The sequence below is a fragment of the Tupaia chinensis genome, unplaced genomic scaffold (genome assembly GCF_000334495.1).
Source record: "Tupaia chinensis unplaced genomic scaffold, TupChi_1.0 Scaffold000687_1, whole genome shotgun sequence".
Lineage (NCBI taxonomy): Eukaryota > Metazoa > Chordata > Mammalia > Scandentia > Tupaiidae > Tupaia > Tupaia belangeri.
In genome coordinates, this window is record NW_006160210.1 from 275,710 (window position 1) to 292,131 (window position 16,422).

At 38.0% G+C, this 16,422-nt stretch overlaps 1 pseudogene; it reads right to left on the bottom strand.

The window, feature by feature from the left end:
• Window positions 1–635: 635 nt before the first annotated feature.
• Window positions 636–759, bottom strand: LOC114010033 (uncharacterized; annotated as a pseudogene).
• Between the last annotated feature and the right edge of the window lie 15,663 nt (window positions 760–16,422).

Consider the following 16,422-nt stretch of genomic DNA (forward strand, 5'->3'; position numbering starts at 1 on the left):
GTTCATGACCCAAATCTTCACAGGATGGGACATGGAAGAGAAAGGATTGAGGCATGACCATGTCTCATGGGTGGATGCCTTCTCCTCCTCCCTGACTTTGCCTTTCAGTCTCTCTCTGGCAAGTGCAAGTGCCCTCTAGTAGTTGAGAAAAAAACAAAGTATTTTATTTTCATTTCATTTGACTGAATAAATATTAATTGAAAACATACATTTACCGATATACATAGTAATTACACCATGGTAAGAAATATGTATTTATGGAATAATCAGTTTTTATGTGACGATAGCTATAAGTTCTTAGGGAAAAAAAAAAAAGTGTTTCCATTTGCATTCCATGCTGGAAATAAACTTTTAGAAGCAGAAATTGGCCAGAAGTTGCGATACTTCATCAGGATCATATAATAATACAACTTTTAAAGATACTTCTGGATTTATTCTGAGAGCTTCAAGCAAATATAAACGTATACATATACCTATGTGTGTGTGTGTTTATATATGTATACACATGTGCATCTCACACACACACATATTAGGGTGTCAGGAAAATCATGATGCATTTTTTTTTTTTTTTGCACAGACAAACAGGGAAATACATAGCTACTTTCCTGACATCTTAATGTATCGTTCGTATTCCCATGTGTCCTGGTACTTGAGGATACAGCCAGTGGATATCATGCCACCAGCACCAAAGACATGATGCTGAGGGGGCCAGAGTCGCTTACCCTCCACCTCCACACAAAACAGAGAGCACAAAGGAGGGCATCATAATATATTTTAAGAATAATTTTAGTGTGTAATTAGTATCTGAATGAATTTATTAATCTTGTTCTCTGCAAACCATATTTTTAAAACATCATAACATTTTCCATTTGCTAAATAACTCTGAATGGAGAGTATAAATTGATCTTCTTAAATGAAAGACATTTTCTACTTTCTATTGCTTATTAATTTTACCTTTGAAAGCATTTTGTCTGATTTGTAGCGTTATTACTTAATAAGGGTGATTCACATTTTTCCTCATAGTTAAAAATAATATTTAATTCTCATGTAAAGACAGAATAGTAAATTATTCTTGTTTTAAAAACATAAAAGGTAAAATCTTTGAATATTAAAAATACATGCAGATCCTTCAATTAATGTCATTATGCGTAACATATCATTTTCCCTTGTTTGTAGACTTTCTTTCCCCTTTTCACTAATTTCAGTGGATAGTGTAATTTGGAATGAAAATAAAACTATTCTTTCATCTTATTTTATGGAGACTGTTATGACTCCCAACGCTCCATGTCTGTGGCTGAATTCAAGGAACTTTAGGATTTATGGACAAAAACCTCATCTAGGAGTTCTTACCAGTAATATAATTTATTTAAAAAATATAATCAACGAGCTGATGAACACTGATGTGGAAGCAATGAATGTACAGACCAAATGCTTAACCTAATGAAATGGGACGGAGACAGAATGACTCAGATGCGTTAAAGAAGATGTGAGAACTGAGGAAGAGGCTGTTAGCTCTCATTTGGATGGAAAATGAGGTTCCCAGCAGAAGAAATGGAATGTGCAAAAGCACAATGAGCAGTTGCACACATGCGGTGGTGCAGGCGGTGTGAAAGAGGCTAAGGTGATAAGATCTGTTCAGAGAAAACTTTGTTACTAGGCTCAGGAGGTGGGATGTTATTTTGAGGATAAGGGCAAGTCTGAAGAGTGCTCCCCCACCTTGGTTACAAATAATACTTCTATTCTCCCCTGCAGGTACAGATTACTTCTTTTTATTTTTTTCCTTTTTTTTTTTTTTTTTTTTTTGAGGGGTTTTTCGCCCATATGGAACTGTGCTCGCCATAGGGCATGTGTGCTCGCCAGACAGAGAGAGACATAGAGATAGAAAGCGAGAAATCACCCCCCAGAGGGGATGGTCACGCCGCAGTCCCTTCTCCTCCATTCTCCTCTCTGGATCTTGGGCATGCACACACACCCGCCCGGCGTGAGTTTTAAGCCACCGGGTCCAGGACACGAACTGCGGTCGACTACATGGGAGTCCAGTGACATAGCCATTACGCTAACTGCTGGTTCCCCAGATTACTTCTTATAGCAACATTAAGACACTATCCATGTCCTTAGTAATTACAATTTGTAGAAAGGAAATTTAACTCATATAATGTCAACAATATGCTTCTACCATTTTTAAAAAACAACACCCATTTTATTTTATTTATTTTATTTTTCCATGTCAGTTCAAAAATAGCTTCAGGTTTTACGTTTTGGATCAAATCAAGACAATCTGTTTATAGGTAACACTTTTCTGATAGAGACTCTCCTCCCAACCCCTAATATTTTACTATATCCTAAGTAATAAACTCTTCTTGTATATTCAGCTAACTTTATATTGAAAAGGAAGAACTGAAATAGGTATTTACTCTTGTGCACAGTAATGAACAGTTTTAAGTACATGGTTCATTTTTGTAAATATTCTGGTAGCTATATTGAAAAGGCTATGACAAAGGACAGAGAGACTGGTTAGACATTCCTGTAGCAATTTAGACACGGTCTTAACAGTCAGACCTAACACAATGTAGGGATAAGACAGTGCAGCAAAAGGTAACAAAAAGTCTCCATGGGTCGCTAAAATAGTCACTTAAGAGACCATGCCTGTATAAGTGAGAACCTTCATGCTATGAAACACAGATGGTTTAAAACATGCCCATAATTACAAGAACACATGAAGTAACTGAAATATGAAATAGTTTTACTAGTAAAAGCCATTTCAAGTGGCCATCCCAAGGAAATAGCTTTCAAATGGTCACTTGGGATATTAAAAGGAATACAGTCAATATAACGGTAAACAAGTTTTTAAAAGGTTTATTTATTTTTTTTCTTGATTTGAGAGTGTTTTTCTTTTTGCTATAGGGCACATGTGCTTACTTGAGAGACAAAGAAAGACAGGGAGACAGAAAGCAAGAAATCACTCCCCCCCCCAGGTGGGATGGCCACACCACAATCCTTTCTTCTACATTTTCTTCTTGGGATTTGGGTGATGCACACATACCCAACATTTTCTTCTTGGGATTTGGGTGATGCACAGATACCCACCCAACATCAGTTTTAAGCCACTGGATCCAGGACTTGAACCACAGTCGACTATGTGGGAGTCTAGCAATGTAGTCAATTTTGCCATCTGCTGCTCTCTAAAAGTATTTGTTGACAAAGTACTAAATCAATTTTATTAAGCCATAGAAATTCTTACATGTTTCTTTCAGTGATGTGACAAATTCTTGGATTATACATCCTCTTAGTGAAAAGATTTTTAATTTCAAATGTCAATATGTGGTTTTATTAACTTCAGTAAATTATATATATTTGTGTATGTGTGTGTATGTGTATGTATATACCACCAAACTAAGAATATGTATATTATAAAGTATATTAAATATGAAAAGTTAAAGCAATGAGATAAATGATATAAAATAATTATATTTTAATAGTACACAACATTTGCTCTAACAAAATACCAAGATTTCTGTTGGGAAAAGGTGATTACTTCATGATTTTTAAAAATTTAAGTTTCCCAATTTGTAGAATGTCAATTTAAAGATCCTTTGAAAAAAGCATTTTTTTCATATTTGTTTTTAATTACTATGATAAAGGAAATGAAAATTTTACAAAAATTTATGAGAAAAATAAAAAGAAGGTATCAGTGACTGCATTTATTAGTCTATTATAAATTTTCTTTTCTATTTTTTTTTGGAGAGGCTTTTGCCATAAGGTGCATGTGCTCGCCAGAAAGACAGAGAGAGACAGAGTCAGAAAGCGAGAGATCACCCCCCGCCCCAGGGGACATGGCCATGCCACAATCCCTTCTCCTCTATTCTCCTCTTGGGACCTTGGGCGCCTGGCATGAGTTTAAGTCACTCAGTCCAGCACCCGAACCGTGACTGACTATATGGGAGCCTAGCGACATAGCCATTACTCCAACTGCTGGTCCCAGACTATTATAAATTTTCAATATCATTGTTACGGTTTGGAGCATGGTTTTCTTCCAGAGTCTCATGGTTTGTAATTTGTTTAATGGCTGGTAATCAGATATTCTCCAGAAATTAATATATTGCCACTAGATTATACTGATTGAATTGTAAAGTATTAAGTAAAAACGTGATGCCTGGGCCAGCAGGTAGCATGGTGGTTAAGGGCACTGGACTTGCACATAGCTGGCTGCATTCAAGTCCCAGACATGGTGGTTTACTTTCTCACTTTCTCTCTGTCTCTCTTTCTCATTCTGTTTCTCTCTGGTCAAATTAAAATAAATAAGTGAATAAATAGATAAAGTTAAATAAAATAATTCTTAAAAAAAATACAAAAAACAAAATCTGATGCCTACATGGTGTCTCAGGGTAAGGCCTTTGGGTATGGTGATGTCATGAGGGAGTGGCCTCACTGACTGAGCTATAGTGAATATTTATGCAGAGGAAGTAAGACCAGATTACACAGAGAAAGCTATCTAGGTCCAGGCCACCATGCTCTGCTCTGCTACAGGTTCTGCCTTTCACCATTGTGGTGTTTTTTTTTTTTTTTTTTTATTGTTTTTCCTAGTCACCAGGGTTATGAGTTATTAAATTTCTATTTCATTTTTTTCTTTTTTTTCTTGGAGAGGTTTTTGCTGTAGGGCGCATGCACTCGCCAGAAAAACGGAGAGAGACAGAGACAGAAAACGAGAAATCACCCCCCCAGGGGGATGGCCATGCCGCCATCCCTTCTCCTCCATTCTCCTCTTGGGGTCTTGGGCACGCACGCGCACATGCCTGGCATGAGTTTAAGTCACGGGGATCGGCACTTGAACCACGGTTGACTACATGGGAGTCCAGCGACATAGCTATTATGCTAACTGCTGGTCCCTTAAGTTTCTCTTTCTTAAAAAAAGTCACCCAGGCTCAGTAATATATGTCTGCATTGTAATAACCAACTAAGAGTCTTATCTTCCAGTTATATATAGATTTTTCTTGAAACACAAAGAGTAAATTTCCTTTTCTTTTATCCTGGATAGTTCTTCTAAACTAAAATATTACGTTTTTATATTTTTGCCACATAAGTTAAAACCCACTGAAAATTTTAACTTATAAACTTTTTAGTTCCTAAATATTGTTTCTGTGTTTTAAAAATTTCAGATAGGTGACATATATAATTTTGGCAACAAAACTACATAATTAAGGAACTAATAGCCAAGCATTACATTTTAAATTGTTCTCCCCATATGAGAATCTTCCTTGGAAAAGAAATTGCTATGTCACTTAAAATGTTATCTTTATATTAAAAAAAAGATTAAGTGTCTTTAGTCTTTTTGAATATGTCTGCTTGGTTGCCAACTACTGACTTATCACAGAAAAGACCAGAGAATTTGAGTAATTTAGTGATCTCTTGGCAAAATAAAAATGACTCCTCTTTAAATTCAATCAAATTCCATTATACACTACTAGAATCTAGAATTTACTTGATTCTAAAAAATAATTAAGTACAGTAAGGACACCACATAGCACCCAGACTGCAGTATATTATAATATTATGCTAATGATAGGATAATGAGATCTTTTTTTAGAGGTTTTTGCCGTAGGGCACTTGTACTAGCCAGAGAGAGACAAAGACAGTGAGGGGGAAAGTGAGAAATCATCCCCCTGGGGGGGGGGTGGCCATGTCACAATCCTTTCTCCTCTATTCTCCTCCCGGGATCTTGGCATACATGTACATGCAGGTAGTATGATTTTCAAGCTGCTCAGTTCAAGACTCGAACCACGGTCAGCCATGTGGGAGTCCAGCAATACAACTGTTATGTCATCTGCTGGCCCCCTGAGTTCATCATTACTAGCCTTTAAGAATTATGCAGGAGACCAGCAGATGGCATAATGGTTAAGTCAATGGACTCCCATGTAATCAACCTTGGTTTGAACCCAGACTCAGTGGCTTAAAGTTCATGTAGAATGCTTGTGTGTGCATGCAAAAATCCTGAGAGGAGAATGGAAGAGAGGGGATTGTGGCATGGCTAAAACCCTGGTGTTTGTGGCGGGAGAGTTCTCACTTTCTGTCTCTCTGTCTCTGTCTCTCCGGTGAACACACACACCTTATATCAAAAATCTCTCTTAAAAAAAATAAAAAGAATTATGCAGATGGGACCAGTAGATGGGGTAATGGTTACATCTCCAGGTTCTCACATGGCCCATTGTGGTTCAGGCCCCATACTCAGTGGCTTGAAACTCACGCTAGGTGCATGTATTTGCATGCCCAAAATCCTGAGAGGTGCATGGAGGAGAAGTGACTGTGACATGAATATCCCCCCAAGGGGGTGATTACTCACTTTCTATCTCTCTGTCTCTGTCTCTCCAGAAAGTGCTGCACATAAAACTCTTTCTAAAAAGAAAAAAAAAATCTATGCAGTCATCCTTCAGGAATACTTCTCCATTATATAACAAGTGACTAACATACTTGGCACCTTGAAGTCACTCCATCCATTAAATATCAGTAGAACTTAATTTATTGGGGTTATTTTGTAAAATAAATTTAGGTAGACATTATATTTTTGCTGCTTGCTAATCATATTTCAGACAGAAAAGGTTTCAAATAAAGGGTCAAAAATACGTTAATTCACTACCACGAACATTCTGGAGTGTTTAGTGTATCACTTTTACTTCTGCTTTGTTAGTGATATAGGTGATAAAGAATTATGTCCGGGGGACCAGCAGTTAGCATAATGGCTATGTCGTTGGACTTCCATGTAGTTGACCGCGGTTCACGTCCTGGACCCGGTGGCTTAAAATTCATGCTGGGCATGTGTGCGTGCGTGCCCAAGATCCCAGGAGGAGAGAGGAGGAGAAGGGATTGTGGCATGGCCATCCCCCCTGGGGGGTGATTTCTCACTTTCTGTCTCTCTGTCTCACTGTCTGGCGAGCGCACGTGCCCTATAGCAAAAACCTCTTCAAAAAAAAGAATTATGTCTAGGACTGTCCCCATAGCCTAATAGTTAAGGAAGCTGGATCCCACATGGCTGACTACAGTCCAAATCCTGCCTTATCTGACTGACAAACATGTCAGATCCTTGTGTGTACATGCTCCAAATTCCAACTGGATGGAGATATGGAGAAGAAAACGTGGCATGATCACATCCCGTTGTGGGATGCTCTCTCCCTCTCTGTCTCTCTGCCTCTCTCTGAGGAGTGCACATACATTCTGGTCATTGAAAATAAATAATTATACCAGTCTTGATCAGAAATTATAGTCACATGTAGTATTCATAACATTGTGTCACATGACCTTTGTGTCGTCTGAAAAAGATTATTCTTTCTTCAAGTAACATATATTTTTAAGTTTATTTATTTATTTCTTGGGAGAGAGAAAGAGAGAAAAAGATAGGAACTCTCTCTCTCTTTTTTTTTTTGGAGAGAATTTTGCTATAGGGCACATGTGCTTGCCAGAAGAGACCGAGAGACAGGAAGCAAGAAATCACCCCCACCCACCCACCCAGGGAGGATGGCCACGCCACAATCCCTTCTCCACCATTCTCTTCTCGGGATCTTGGGCATGCACTCATATGCGCCCAGTGTGAGTTTAAGCTGCCGGGTTTGGGACTCAAACCGCGGTCGACTCCATGGGAGTCCAGTAACATAGCCATTATGCTAACTACTGGTCCCAGAACTCTCAATTGTACCTTTCCCTGCCATTATCTTCACCCCAGCCTCCCAGTCAGACAGGCTCATGGGGATGCCCCATGTGTTCAGGTCAACCTAGGATTTGAACTCAGGCCTCCCATATAGACTCAAACATAGTGCAAAGGGGTCCCACCACTTGTGCTTCCATGGCTGAATCCAAATAACATTTTTAAATGAAAACAATAAAATGTATACAAGTATGAAGAAAATCACTTATGCTGAAATTCAGTTATTAAGTATGTAAAACAAAAGTGAGAGACAAAGTAATATATGCACTTCATTATTGATATATTAAAAATGAGGTCTACTTAGTGATAATGGGTCCAATAACTACTCAAATTTTATCATCATCATCATACATATAAATATCTTAAAGTTTTGTATTAAGGATAATATTATAAAGTAATATATTGGTTTAAAATTTACAAATATCAATACCACTGTAGACTTACTGATAATCAAAATGTCAAAAATAAATTACTAATGTTCAGTTAGTCTATTGAAAATATAGATGCTGCTAATATTCTACTCACTCTAATTCATGGACAGCTAACTTGTATTCATATAGTACAGGTTAAATTTCTCTAACAGAGAGTTGAACAAATGAAAATATCAAAGAAATACTATTTTAAGTTCAGGGACCACTATTATAGCTATGCCACAGAAATTAGGTAGAAGAGACTGGAAGAGTGAATGTTCAAAGTGTTTATTTTTTTTTCAAAATAATGAGATATTATACTGACTTACTCTCTCATAATTTAATAATTTTTCATCAATCAGTGGTTATGAAACTACTGCTTGAATTATAAGTAGACATATAATTATGCAATAAAAAAACACAGCAAGATGTTTTATAAACATCAACTACTGTCTTTCTCTTTTGGTTCTTCTCATTTTTCTCTTACAACATCTCAATTTTAATTAAAATAATTTAATTCTGCATAGGTTGTCTTCAGAAAAGATGTTTCCATACCCATACGTATTTAGGGAATCAAAGAAGATTTTTAAAAACATATTATTTATTTAATTATATTTATTATTATTGTTTTTTATTGTGTACATGTGATGCATTTGCCAGGGAGACACACACACACACACACACACACACACAGAGAGAGAGAGAGAGATAGATAGAGAAAGAAAGAGAGAGAGTTTCATAATATAGATTATAGACACATGAGTTCTAGACTTAGTTTCATAAAAGTTTTAGAAGTCAACCTGACAGAATAGAAGCTAATCCTTAATATAAGAAATAGTCTTTTATGTATTTAGCCAATCGACTCAGACAGACATAGTTTCTGCTCTGTATCACTGCCTATGTTCCACAGAATTATACACTTAAAAGACGTTGAGGGCCAACAGGTGACATGGTGTTTAAGGCTCTGGATCACCCATGGCTGACTTCATTATTCGTGTCCCAGACTCAGTGCATCTGAAAATCATGCTGGGCATGTGTGCATAAGTTCTTGCCCAATATTCTGAGAGAAGAATAGAGGAAAAGGGATTATGGCTTGGCCATGGTCCCTGGGGCGGTGATTTCTCACTTTCCCTCCTCTCTATTTTTCTCTGTGAGCAAGCACATACACTCTATGACTAAATAAATAAATAAATAAATAAATAAAATTATAAAAAATCTTTTTTTCTTTTTAGAGGTTTTTGCTATAGGGCGCATGTGCTTGCCAGACAGACAGAGAGAGACAGAGAGACAGAAAGTGAGAAATCACCCCCCAGAGGGGATGGCCACGCTGCAGTCCCTTCTCCTCCATTCTCCTCTCGGGATCTTGGGCACGCATGCACACGCGCCCAGTATGGGTTTTAAGCCACTGGGTCCAGGAAGCGAACCGCATCGACTACGTGGGAGTCCAGCAACATAGCCATTACGCTAACTGCTGGTTCCCAAAAATTATTAAAAAATCTTAAAACAACCAGAAAAGACAATGTCAAAAGGAAAAAAAAAAAATAAAGCCAAATTCTACAATGCTGGAACTTGTAAGTATGTTAGAACATGTGAACTATTTCTATCCACAAAGATAAATCCTGAATCTTATCACAGTCCACCCAAACTGGGGAAGAACAGGAGTCCATAATAAATGGGAATTGGCTAGACGACAATGTCTGCAGCTACTCGGGAGCATAGGCCTGTCAGTGTCCAGGAAGATGAACAATCAATTATTTTTTTCCTCTTGTCTATTTGTATGAATACAAGAGAGCAATCCAGAAGAGAATTAAGGAATGACAAAAAATTTGAGTTCCTCTTCTTACTCTTATATGTAGAGAGAATAAGGTCTAGAATTAATGTTTCCAGCCCATACTTTTTAATAATCTATTAATTAATACATTATCTGTCTGTAGTTTTGTAGAATATAGCAGGTAGGGATTTCAAGTCTCATATACATACATATATATCTGTTTATATATATGTATGTATATGTATATATATAAAATTATCACCATCTGTTAAAAAATAACCTTTAAGCTAGTAAGCACTTGGAAAGTACTAGATTTGGTCAAAAACTGAAAAATGACTATTTGAAGACTTTTATTGTGGTTATAAATTTAGTAAAAATAGTGATTGGAATAAAAAGGGAGAAAACAGTTAAAATATTATGTGGTGAAATAATAAGAAAAAAATATGAATGAATAGATGAAAAGAAATTTAGCAGAGACCCCCAAACAAATTTTACTTCTATCTCATTCATTTTTTTCCCAGTTTTCTTTTTAAGGAACATTTTCTTGTTGAAAATGTGTTTCACTCTTTAGATTCCTAGTCCACTGCTGAAGTTGGATGACAACACATTTGCAGCTCCTGGCACCCCAATCCCCTGCTGTCTGGATTGTAAATGATGCCACTTTTCAACAAAGAAGTGAGCCAGTGAGGAGATTAGAGGCATGAATTTTAACCGACAAAATATGAATTTGAAGTTCACACGATGCTTCTTCAGTGACTATGTTTAGAGAATACTAATACTCGCAGGATTAGAGGTGCAGATGCTTCTTTTATTTGTCATTGCAAGTGACAATCAACAAATACCTCATCAGTTGGATTTAAAGACCTAATAGAATAGTAAAGCGTGAATGAATTGATCCCCTCTATATTGGCTTCTACTGGATCACAGCTTGCTACTACTTCTGCAGAGTAATTGAATAATTATTAGCAGAGAGGAGGTGGGAAGGACTTCTGCTATATATACCATGATTTGGATTTTCTTTTTTTCTTTTTCTTTTTTTTGGAGAGGTTTTTGCTATAGGGCACATGCACTCGCTAGAAAGACAAAGAAAAACGGAAAGACAGAAAGTGAGACATCACCCCCCCAGGGGGGATGGCCCCTCAGCAATCCCTTCTCCTCTATTCTCCTCTCAGGATCTTGGGCAGGCATGCACACATACCTGGCGTGAGTTTAAGCCACTGGGTTCAAGACTCAAACCGTGGTCAACTACATGGGAGTCCAGTGACATAGCCATTATGCCAACTGCTGGTCCCAGGCTTTGTATTTTCTAAACTGAATCTGTTGTGACATTTCCTTACTCACTACACCATGGTATATACAAGATGTAATCATAAAGTTAATATATTTTTGTAAATAGCAAACTCTTCTTTTTATATTTTACATCTGGGAGATGCAAAGATATTTCTTTAATATTTTGAGAAAATTATATGCATATACACATACATACACACACAATTTCACAACAAATCCCTTAAAAATTGGTTGATATTTAATTTGCTTCTTTTACATAGTCTCTGTTCCTAGGAGGGAAGCCTGCTGATGCCAAAGGCCTCATTGGTCTCTTCACCCTAGGAACTGAACTGTGCAGGTCAAGGTGACATGTGAAAGAGGTACATGGGCTTTATGTCAACATGAGAAATAGTGCTATCTGTGCCATGTCTGTAGCTTTGAGACAATCAGGAAAGAATTTAGTGTGCATCAGACTTGCTAAGTTGATCAGAGTTTCAGTTTTATTTAGATTCTTCTATTTTAGTTGAAATAATTTTATTTCTTTATTCAAAATTTATGTATTTTTATTGAAAATTATGAGTTTGATAAATTTACACATTCATATAGTATGTATTAAATCATTATTTGGCAATGCTATGATTCTTTTTATTTATTTCATGAAAGAGAGAGAAGGGTAACCCTGACAGGGTCTTGCCACACCGCAGTCTTTCCTCCTGCCTCCTACCCACCCTGGTCCATAAGCTAACACAGGTACAGCCGGCATGTTCAAGCCAACACAGGAGCCGAACTCAGGCCTCCCACATGGCTCCAGCCTTGTGAAGCAGTGTTACAGCATCTGCACTAACGCAATCAGGTCACAGCCAGGCTGTGGTGCTTTTTGTAGAAACTTGAATATGAGAAATGTGAGTGGCCAGTGGAAAAGGTAGTGTTGATTAATATATACAGAACACAAAAAATTAGATGCTAACAATTGTTTTTGTATCACTTAATGATATTCTTTATACATTTCATGCTGCATTTCAGAACAAAGAATTGTAGACTTCTATGTGACTTCTACTTGCAAATGAAAAATTTAATACATACTAAATTGGCAATTATGAATACTTCTTATGATTTTACAATCACCACTATGTATGTCCAAGTATCTAAGTAACTTCTAATAATTCCTTTTTTAGACATTTTTGCTATAGGGTGTGTGTTCTCACCAGAAATAGAGAGAGAGACAGAGAGATAGAAGTGAGAAATCACCTCTCAGGGGGGATAGCCACTCTGCAATTTCTTCTCCTCCAGTCTTCTCTAGAGATTTTGGATACATGTACATAGGCCCAGTGAGAATTTAAGCCACTGAGCCTGGGACTTGAAACACTATTGACTACATGGGAGTGTAGCAGTGTAACAATTTTGCCTTCTGCCGGTCTTTTTTTTTTTTTTTTTTTTTTTTTTTTTTGGGTTTTTTGCATAGGGATGGTGCACTTGCTGAAAGAAGAGAGAGAGAATGAGAGAGAGAGAGAGAGAGAGAGAGAGAGAGAGAGAGAGAGAAAGATGAGACAGAGAGGAAAGGGAAAGTAAAAAATCACCTCGTGGGGTAATGGCCACACCACAATCCTTTTTTCCTCCATTTGCCTCTTGGGATTTCAGACACACATGCCTGGAATGATTTTTAGGCCTCTGGGTCCAGAACGCCAACTATGGTCGGTCACGTGGTAGTCCAGAACCTTAAGTACCATGCCACTTGCTGGCCCTACTCCTTAAGGTCTCAGTTCAAATATCTCTTTAATGTCCTATTTCCTAACTTCCAGGACTTTAAGAAGCTAGTATTATAGAAAGGAAATGGAAAGCTTTTCTCCTTTTTCTGTTTGTAAGGTTATAACATGTTCACTTTATTTTTAAATCCAGAAATGTTTGAAATAGCATGAATGAATAGGTGTTGATTTTTTTTTTTTTGAGAGAGATTTTCGCGATAGAGCGTGTGTGCTCGCCAGACAGACAGAGAGAGACATAGAGACAGAAAGCGAGAAATCACCCCCCCCCAAGGGGGATGGTCACGCCACAATCCCTTCTCCTCCATTCTCCTCTCGGGATATTGGATACGCACGCACACGTGCCCGACGTGAGTTTTAAGCCACCGGGTCCGGGAAGTGAATCGTGGTCGACTATGTGGGAGTCCAGTGACATAGCCATTACGCTAACTGCTGGTTCCCAATTTTTTAAATAAGGATATCTATGGTCTAAGTAAGCATCTCTGGTTGCTAATGGCTGTTACACACTTCCTAGTGTAGTAAAAAGAAACTGGCTCAGCAAGCTGAAGAGCTCAAGAGAGATGATTAATAACTTCCCCAGAGTATGCAAGCAACTGTGGACAGTGATCAGGTCCTTGTGTCTTCAGTCTCTTATCAGTTTAGCTTAGATGAGAATCTGATGTTACTGGGACCCTTTTCTGATTTTCAGAAACGAAATTATCTTGTTTGCAATATGAAAAAGATAATCTTACAAAATCTAGTCCCCAAATTTGTCTCACTCCAGGGATGATGTGTTACCTTTTTTTCTCTACACTTGATGCCTGATATTTAAATTTAAACACACAGTGAATAGTTTTACTAAAAAATTAGATAGCTTTTGCTTCAGTGCACTTTAGACTACTCTGAGTCAGGTATCTGTTAAATGAGATCCCATGCTGGCTAAAACATGATTGAAGTAAGGACAACTGCATATCAGGCCAAGATTAATTAGAAAACATACCAACAAAAAACAATCATTAGCTGCTGTTGTTGTTGTGTTTTAATTTGCTATAGGGCATGTGTACTCACTAAACAGAGACAGAGAGAGAGAGAGAGAGAGGAAAAAAGAGAGGAAAAGTGAGAAAGCATTCCCCAGGGGGATGGCCAAGCTGTAATCTCTCTCCCCCCCCACCCCCTTCTCCTCTTAGGATTTGGGGCATGCAGGCACACGTGCCCGGGATGTTTTTCAAGCAGCCAGTTCCAGGACTCAAACTGCAGAGTTGACCATGTGGGATCTAGCTACTTTAATTACCACACTACTGGTTGATCCATAATAAATAGGTATTTTTAAAAAGAAATGACTTAATATAGGAAATTGTTTACATAGAGGAAAGCATAAAGAGTGCAAAATGGACTCCGAGGTTACCCAGAGTTTGATAACTTCAGGAAGGGGCTAAAACCCCTAGAATTAGGGAAACCAAAGGGAAGCGTGGGCTCGTCAGAATCTAGATCTTAGAGGATGGAAGCTGTACAGCCAGTACTCGGGCCTATGGAGGAGGTTCTGGGGAGTATAATGCTTGACATTCAGACCTTTGAGGACCAGACGTACACAAATGTAACTCCAACTGCTGAAGATAATCATACTACAACGAATCTAGATTCCAGAACAGGAGTTTACTGGCTGTATTATTTTGTTGAAGGATACTGTCAGAAATTAAATGCTGGAAAGGTGTTTTCTGTTCCTTTCACCTTCACCTGACTTTCCATCTCCATCTCTGGCTTCCAGGACCAAAAATTAACAGAAACTAGCCAACAAAAATATCACAAGAAGTTTCTGGAATACTAGACACAGCAATTTTGCACAAGGTGTGAAAGGGTAGGCTCAGAACTAAAATCTTATATTTATCATCAGGTCTTAATCAAATTAGTCAGAGGAACATAATGAACATTTAGAGTTGGGCCAGCCCTATAGCACAGTAATGCAGTGCTGAGCATAAACGTGGGATCCCACATGGCCAACTGCGGTTTGAATTCCAGCCTAGGTGGCTTGAAAAACATGTCAAGCATGTGTGCTTGGGTGGCCAAAATCTGACAGGATGGAAGAATAAAGAAAAAAATTATTGAGGATTGACCACATCCCACTGGGGATGATTTCTCCCTCCCTCTCTCTCTCTCTCTCTTTCATTTTTCTGGATAGTACTAGTGCATACTAGTAATAAAATTGAAAAAAAAATTAAAAAACACATTAAAAAAAAGAAAAAGAAAATTAAGACTTTGCTAAGGGCAAAACTGAAGGACAGAGGATATTAACATGTGACAATATCATCAACAATCACAACAAAAGTCTACCCAGTAAAGCCTCCAAAGATTACTTACCCTGCAAACTAGAGCAGTTTCCTCATTTTGTTAATAATAGCAATAATAATCATTAACAATTATCGTGAGCCAGATTTTCTAAGACTGCTTACATTTAGCCATGAAGCAACTTAGACCAAACTTTACGATAAACAGGTAAGGCTAGAACAGATTGCAAGAAATAAGCCTTACAGGTGATGTTGTGCATATTAAACTATAACTTTACCTATCAAAATCCAAACTCCAACAGATGTTGCCATGTCTCACAACTAAACAGTAATGAAAATAATGATAAAAGTCATCGTGTTAAAAATGAACTATTTTTTTTAAAGTATCAAGAATAAAGTTGTTTCAGCCTAGCTCTAATCTAATGGCCAATTATGAATCAAAGACTAAATAAAAAGGTCATAAATACTTGGGTCAAATTGTTGATGCCGGTTTTGATGACCTGTCCCTCAGGTTGCTTCTGGTTTTATGGGTGCTCACAAAATAACCAGCACCAACATTTACACTCACCACTGGGAATGACCACCTTAAATTTCCCCTCTGTGGTTGACAACAATTATGGCATTAATGACCCGGGAAGTTCTCTACCTCGGGAGTGATTATGCATATTGTAATCGTGCAGAGTTAGGAGTCAACAAAATGCAGTTCCCCTACATGGATATCAGAAACATTAGCCAGAAACTCATCATGGTTGAAGTCAATCCACACAGTGAGCCTCTCTAGGGAGTGCATACAATAGACTAGCCCACAGGACCCTTACGTCTTTCAAATGTGGCTTGTCAGAACCACACCAGGTGGGGGGTGTGGGGTGGGAGGGGGTGAGGGTCTGTAGGCCTAGGATACTTACAGGGTTACTGCACAGCTAAGATCCTCTTCCAAGTCACAAAACCAGAAATGCTTCAGAAGGTTCTGGTTTTCTTTGCACAGCTCACCATGAAATGGAGGAATAGGAAAGCCCAGTAAGCACAGCTAGTGTGGGGAAGAGAAACCCAAGTTCTGTCTGGTTCATAGGTCGCCTGCCTGGTTCCACCAATTCTGATACAATTAAAAGGGTCACAGTATTGTAAAAGCTTCTCGCTTGCTCAGGATTTAAGCCATCCTTCTGGGAACATAGAACATACCAGCACGCAGGTAGTGACTTCAGAGTTGCAATATCTGGCCGATTCGCCTTGTTTGCTGAGAGGAACCATTAAGATCAAG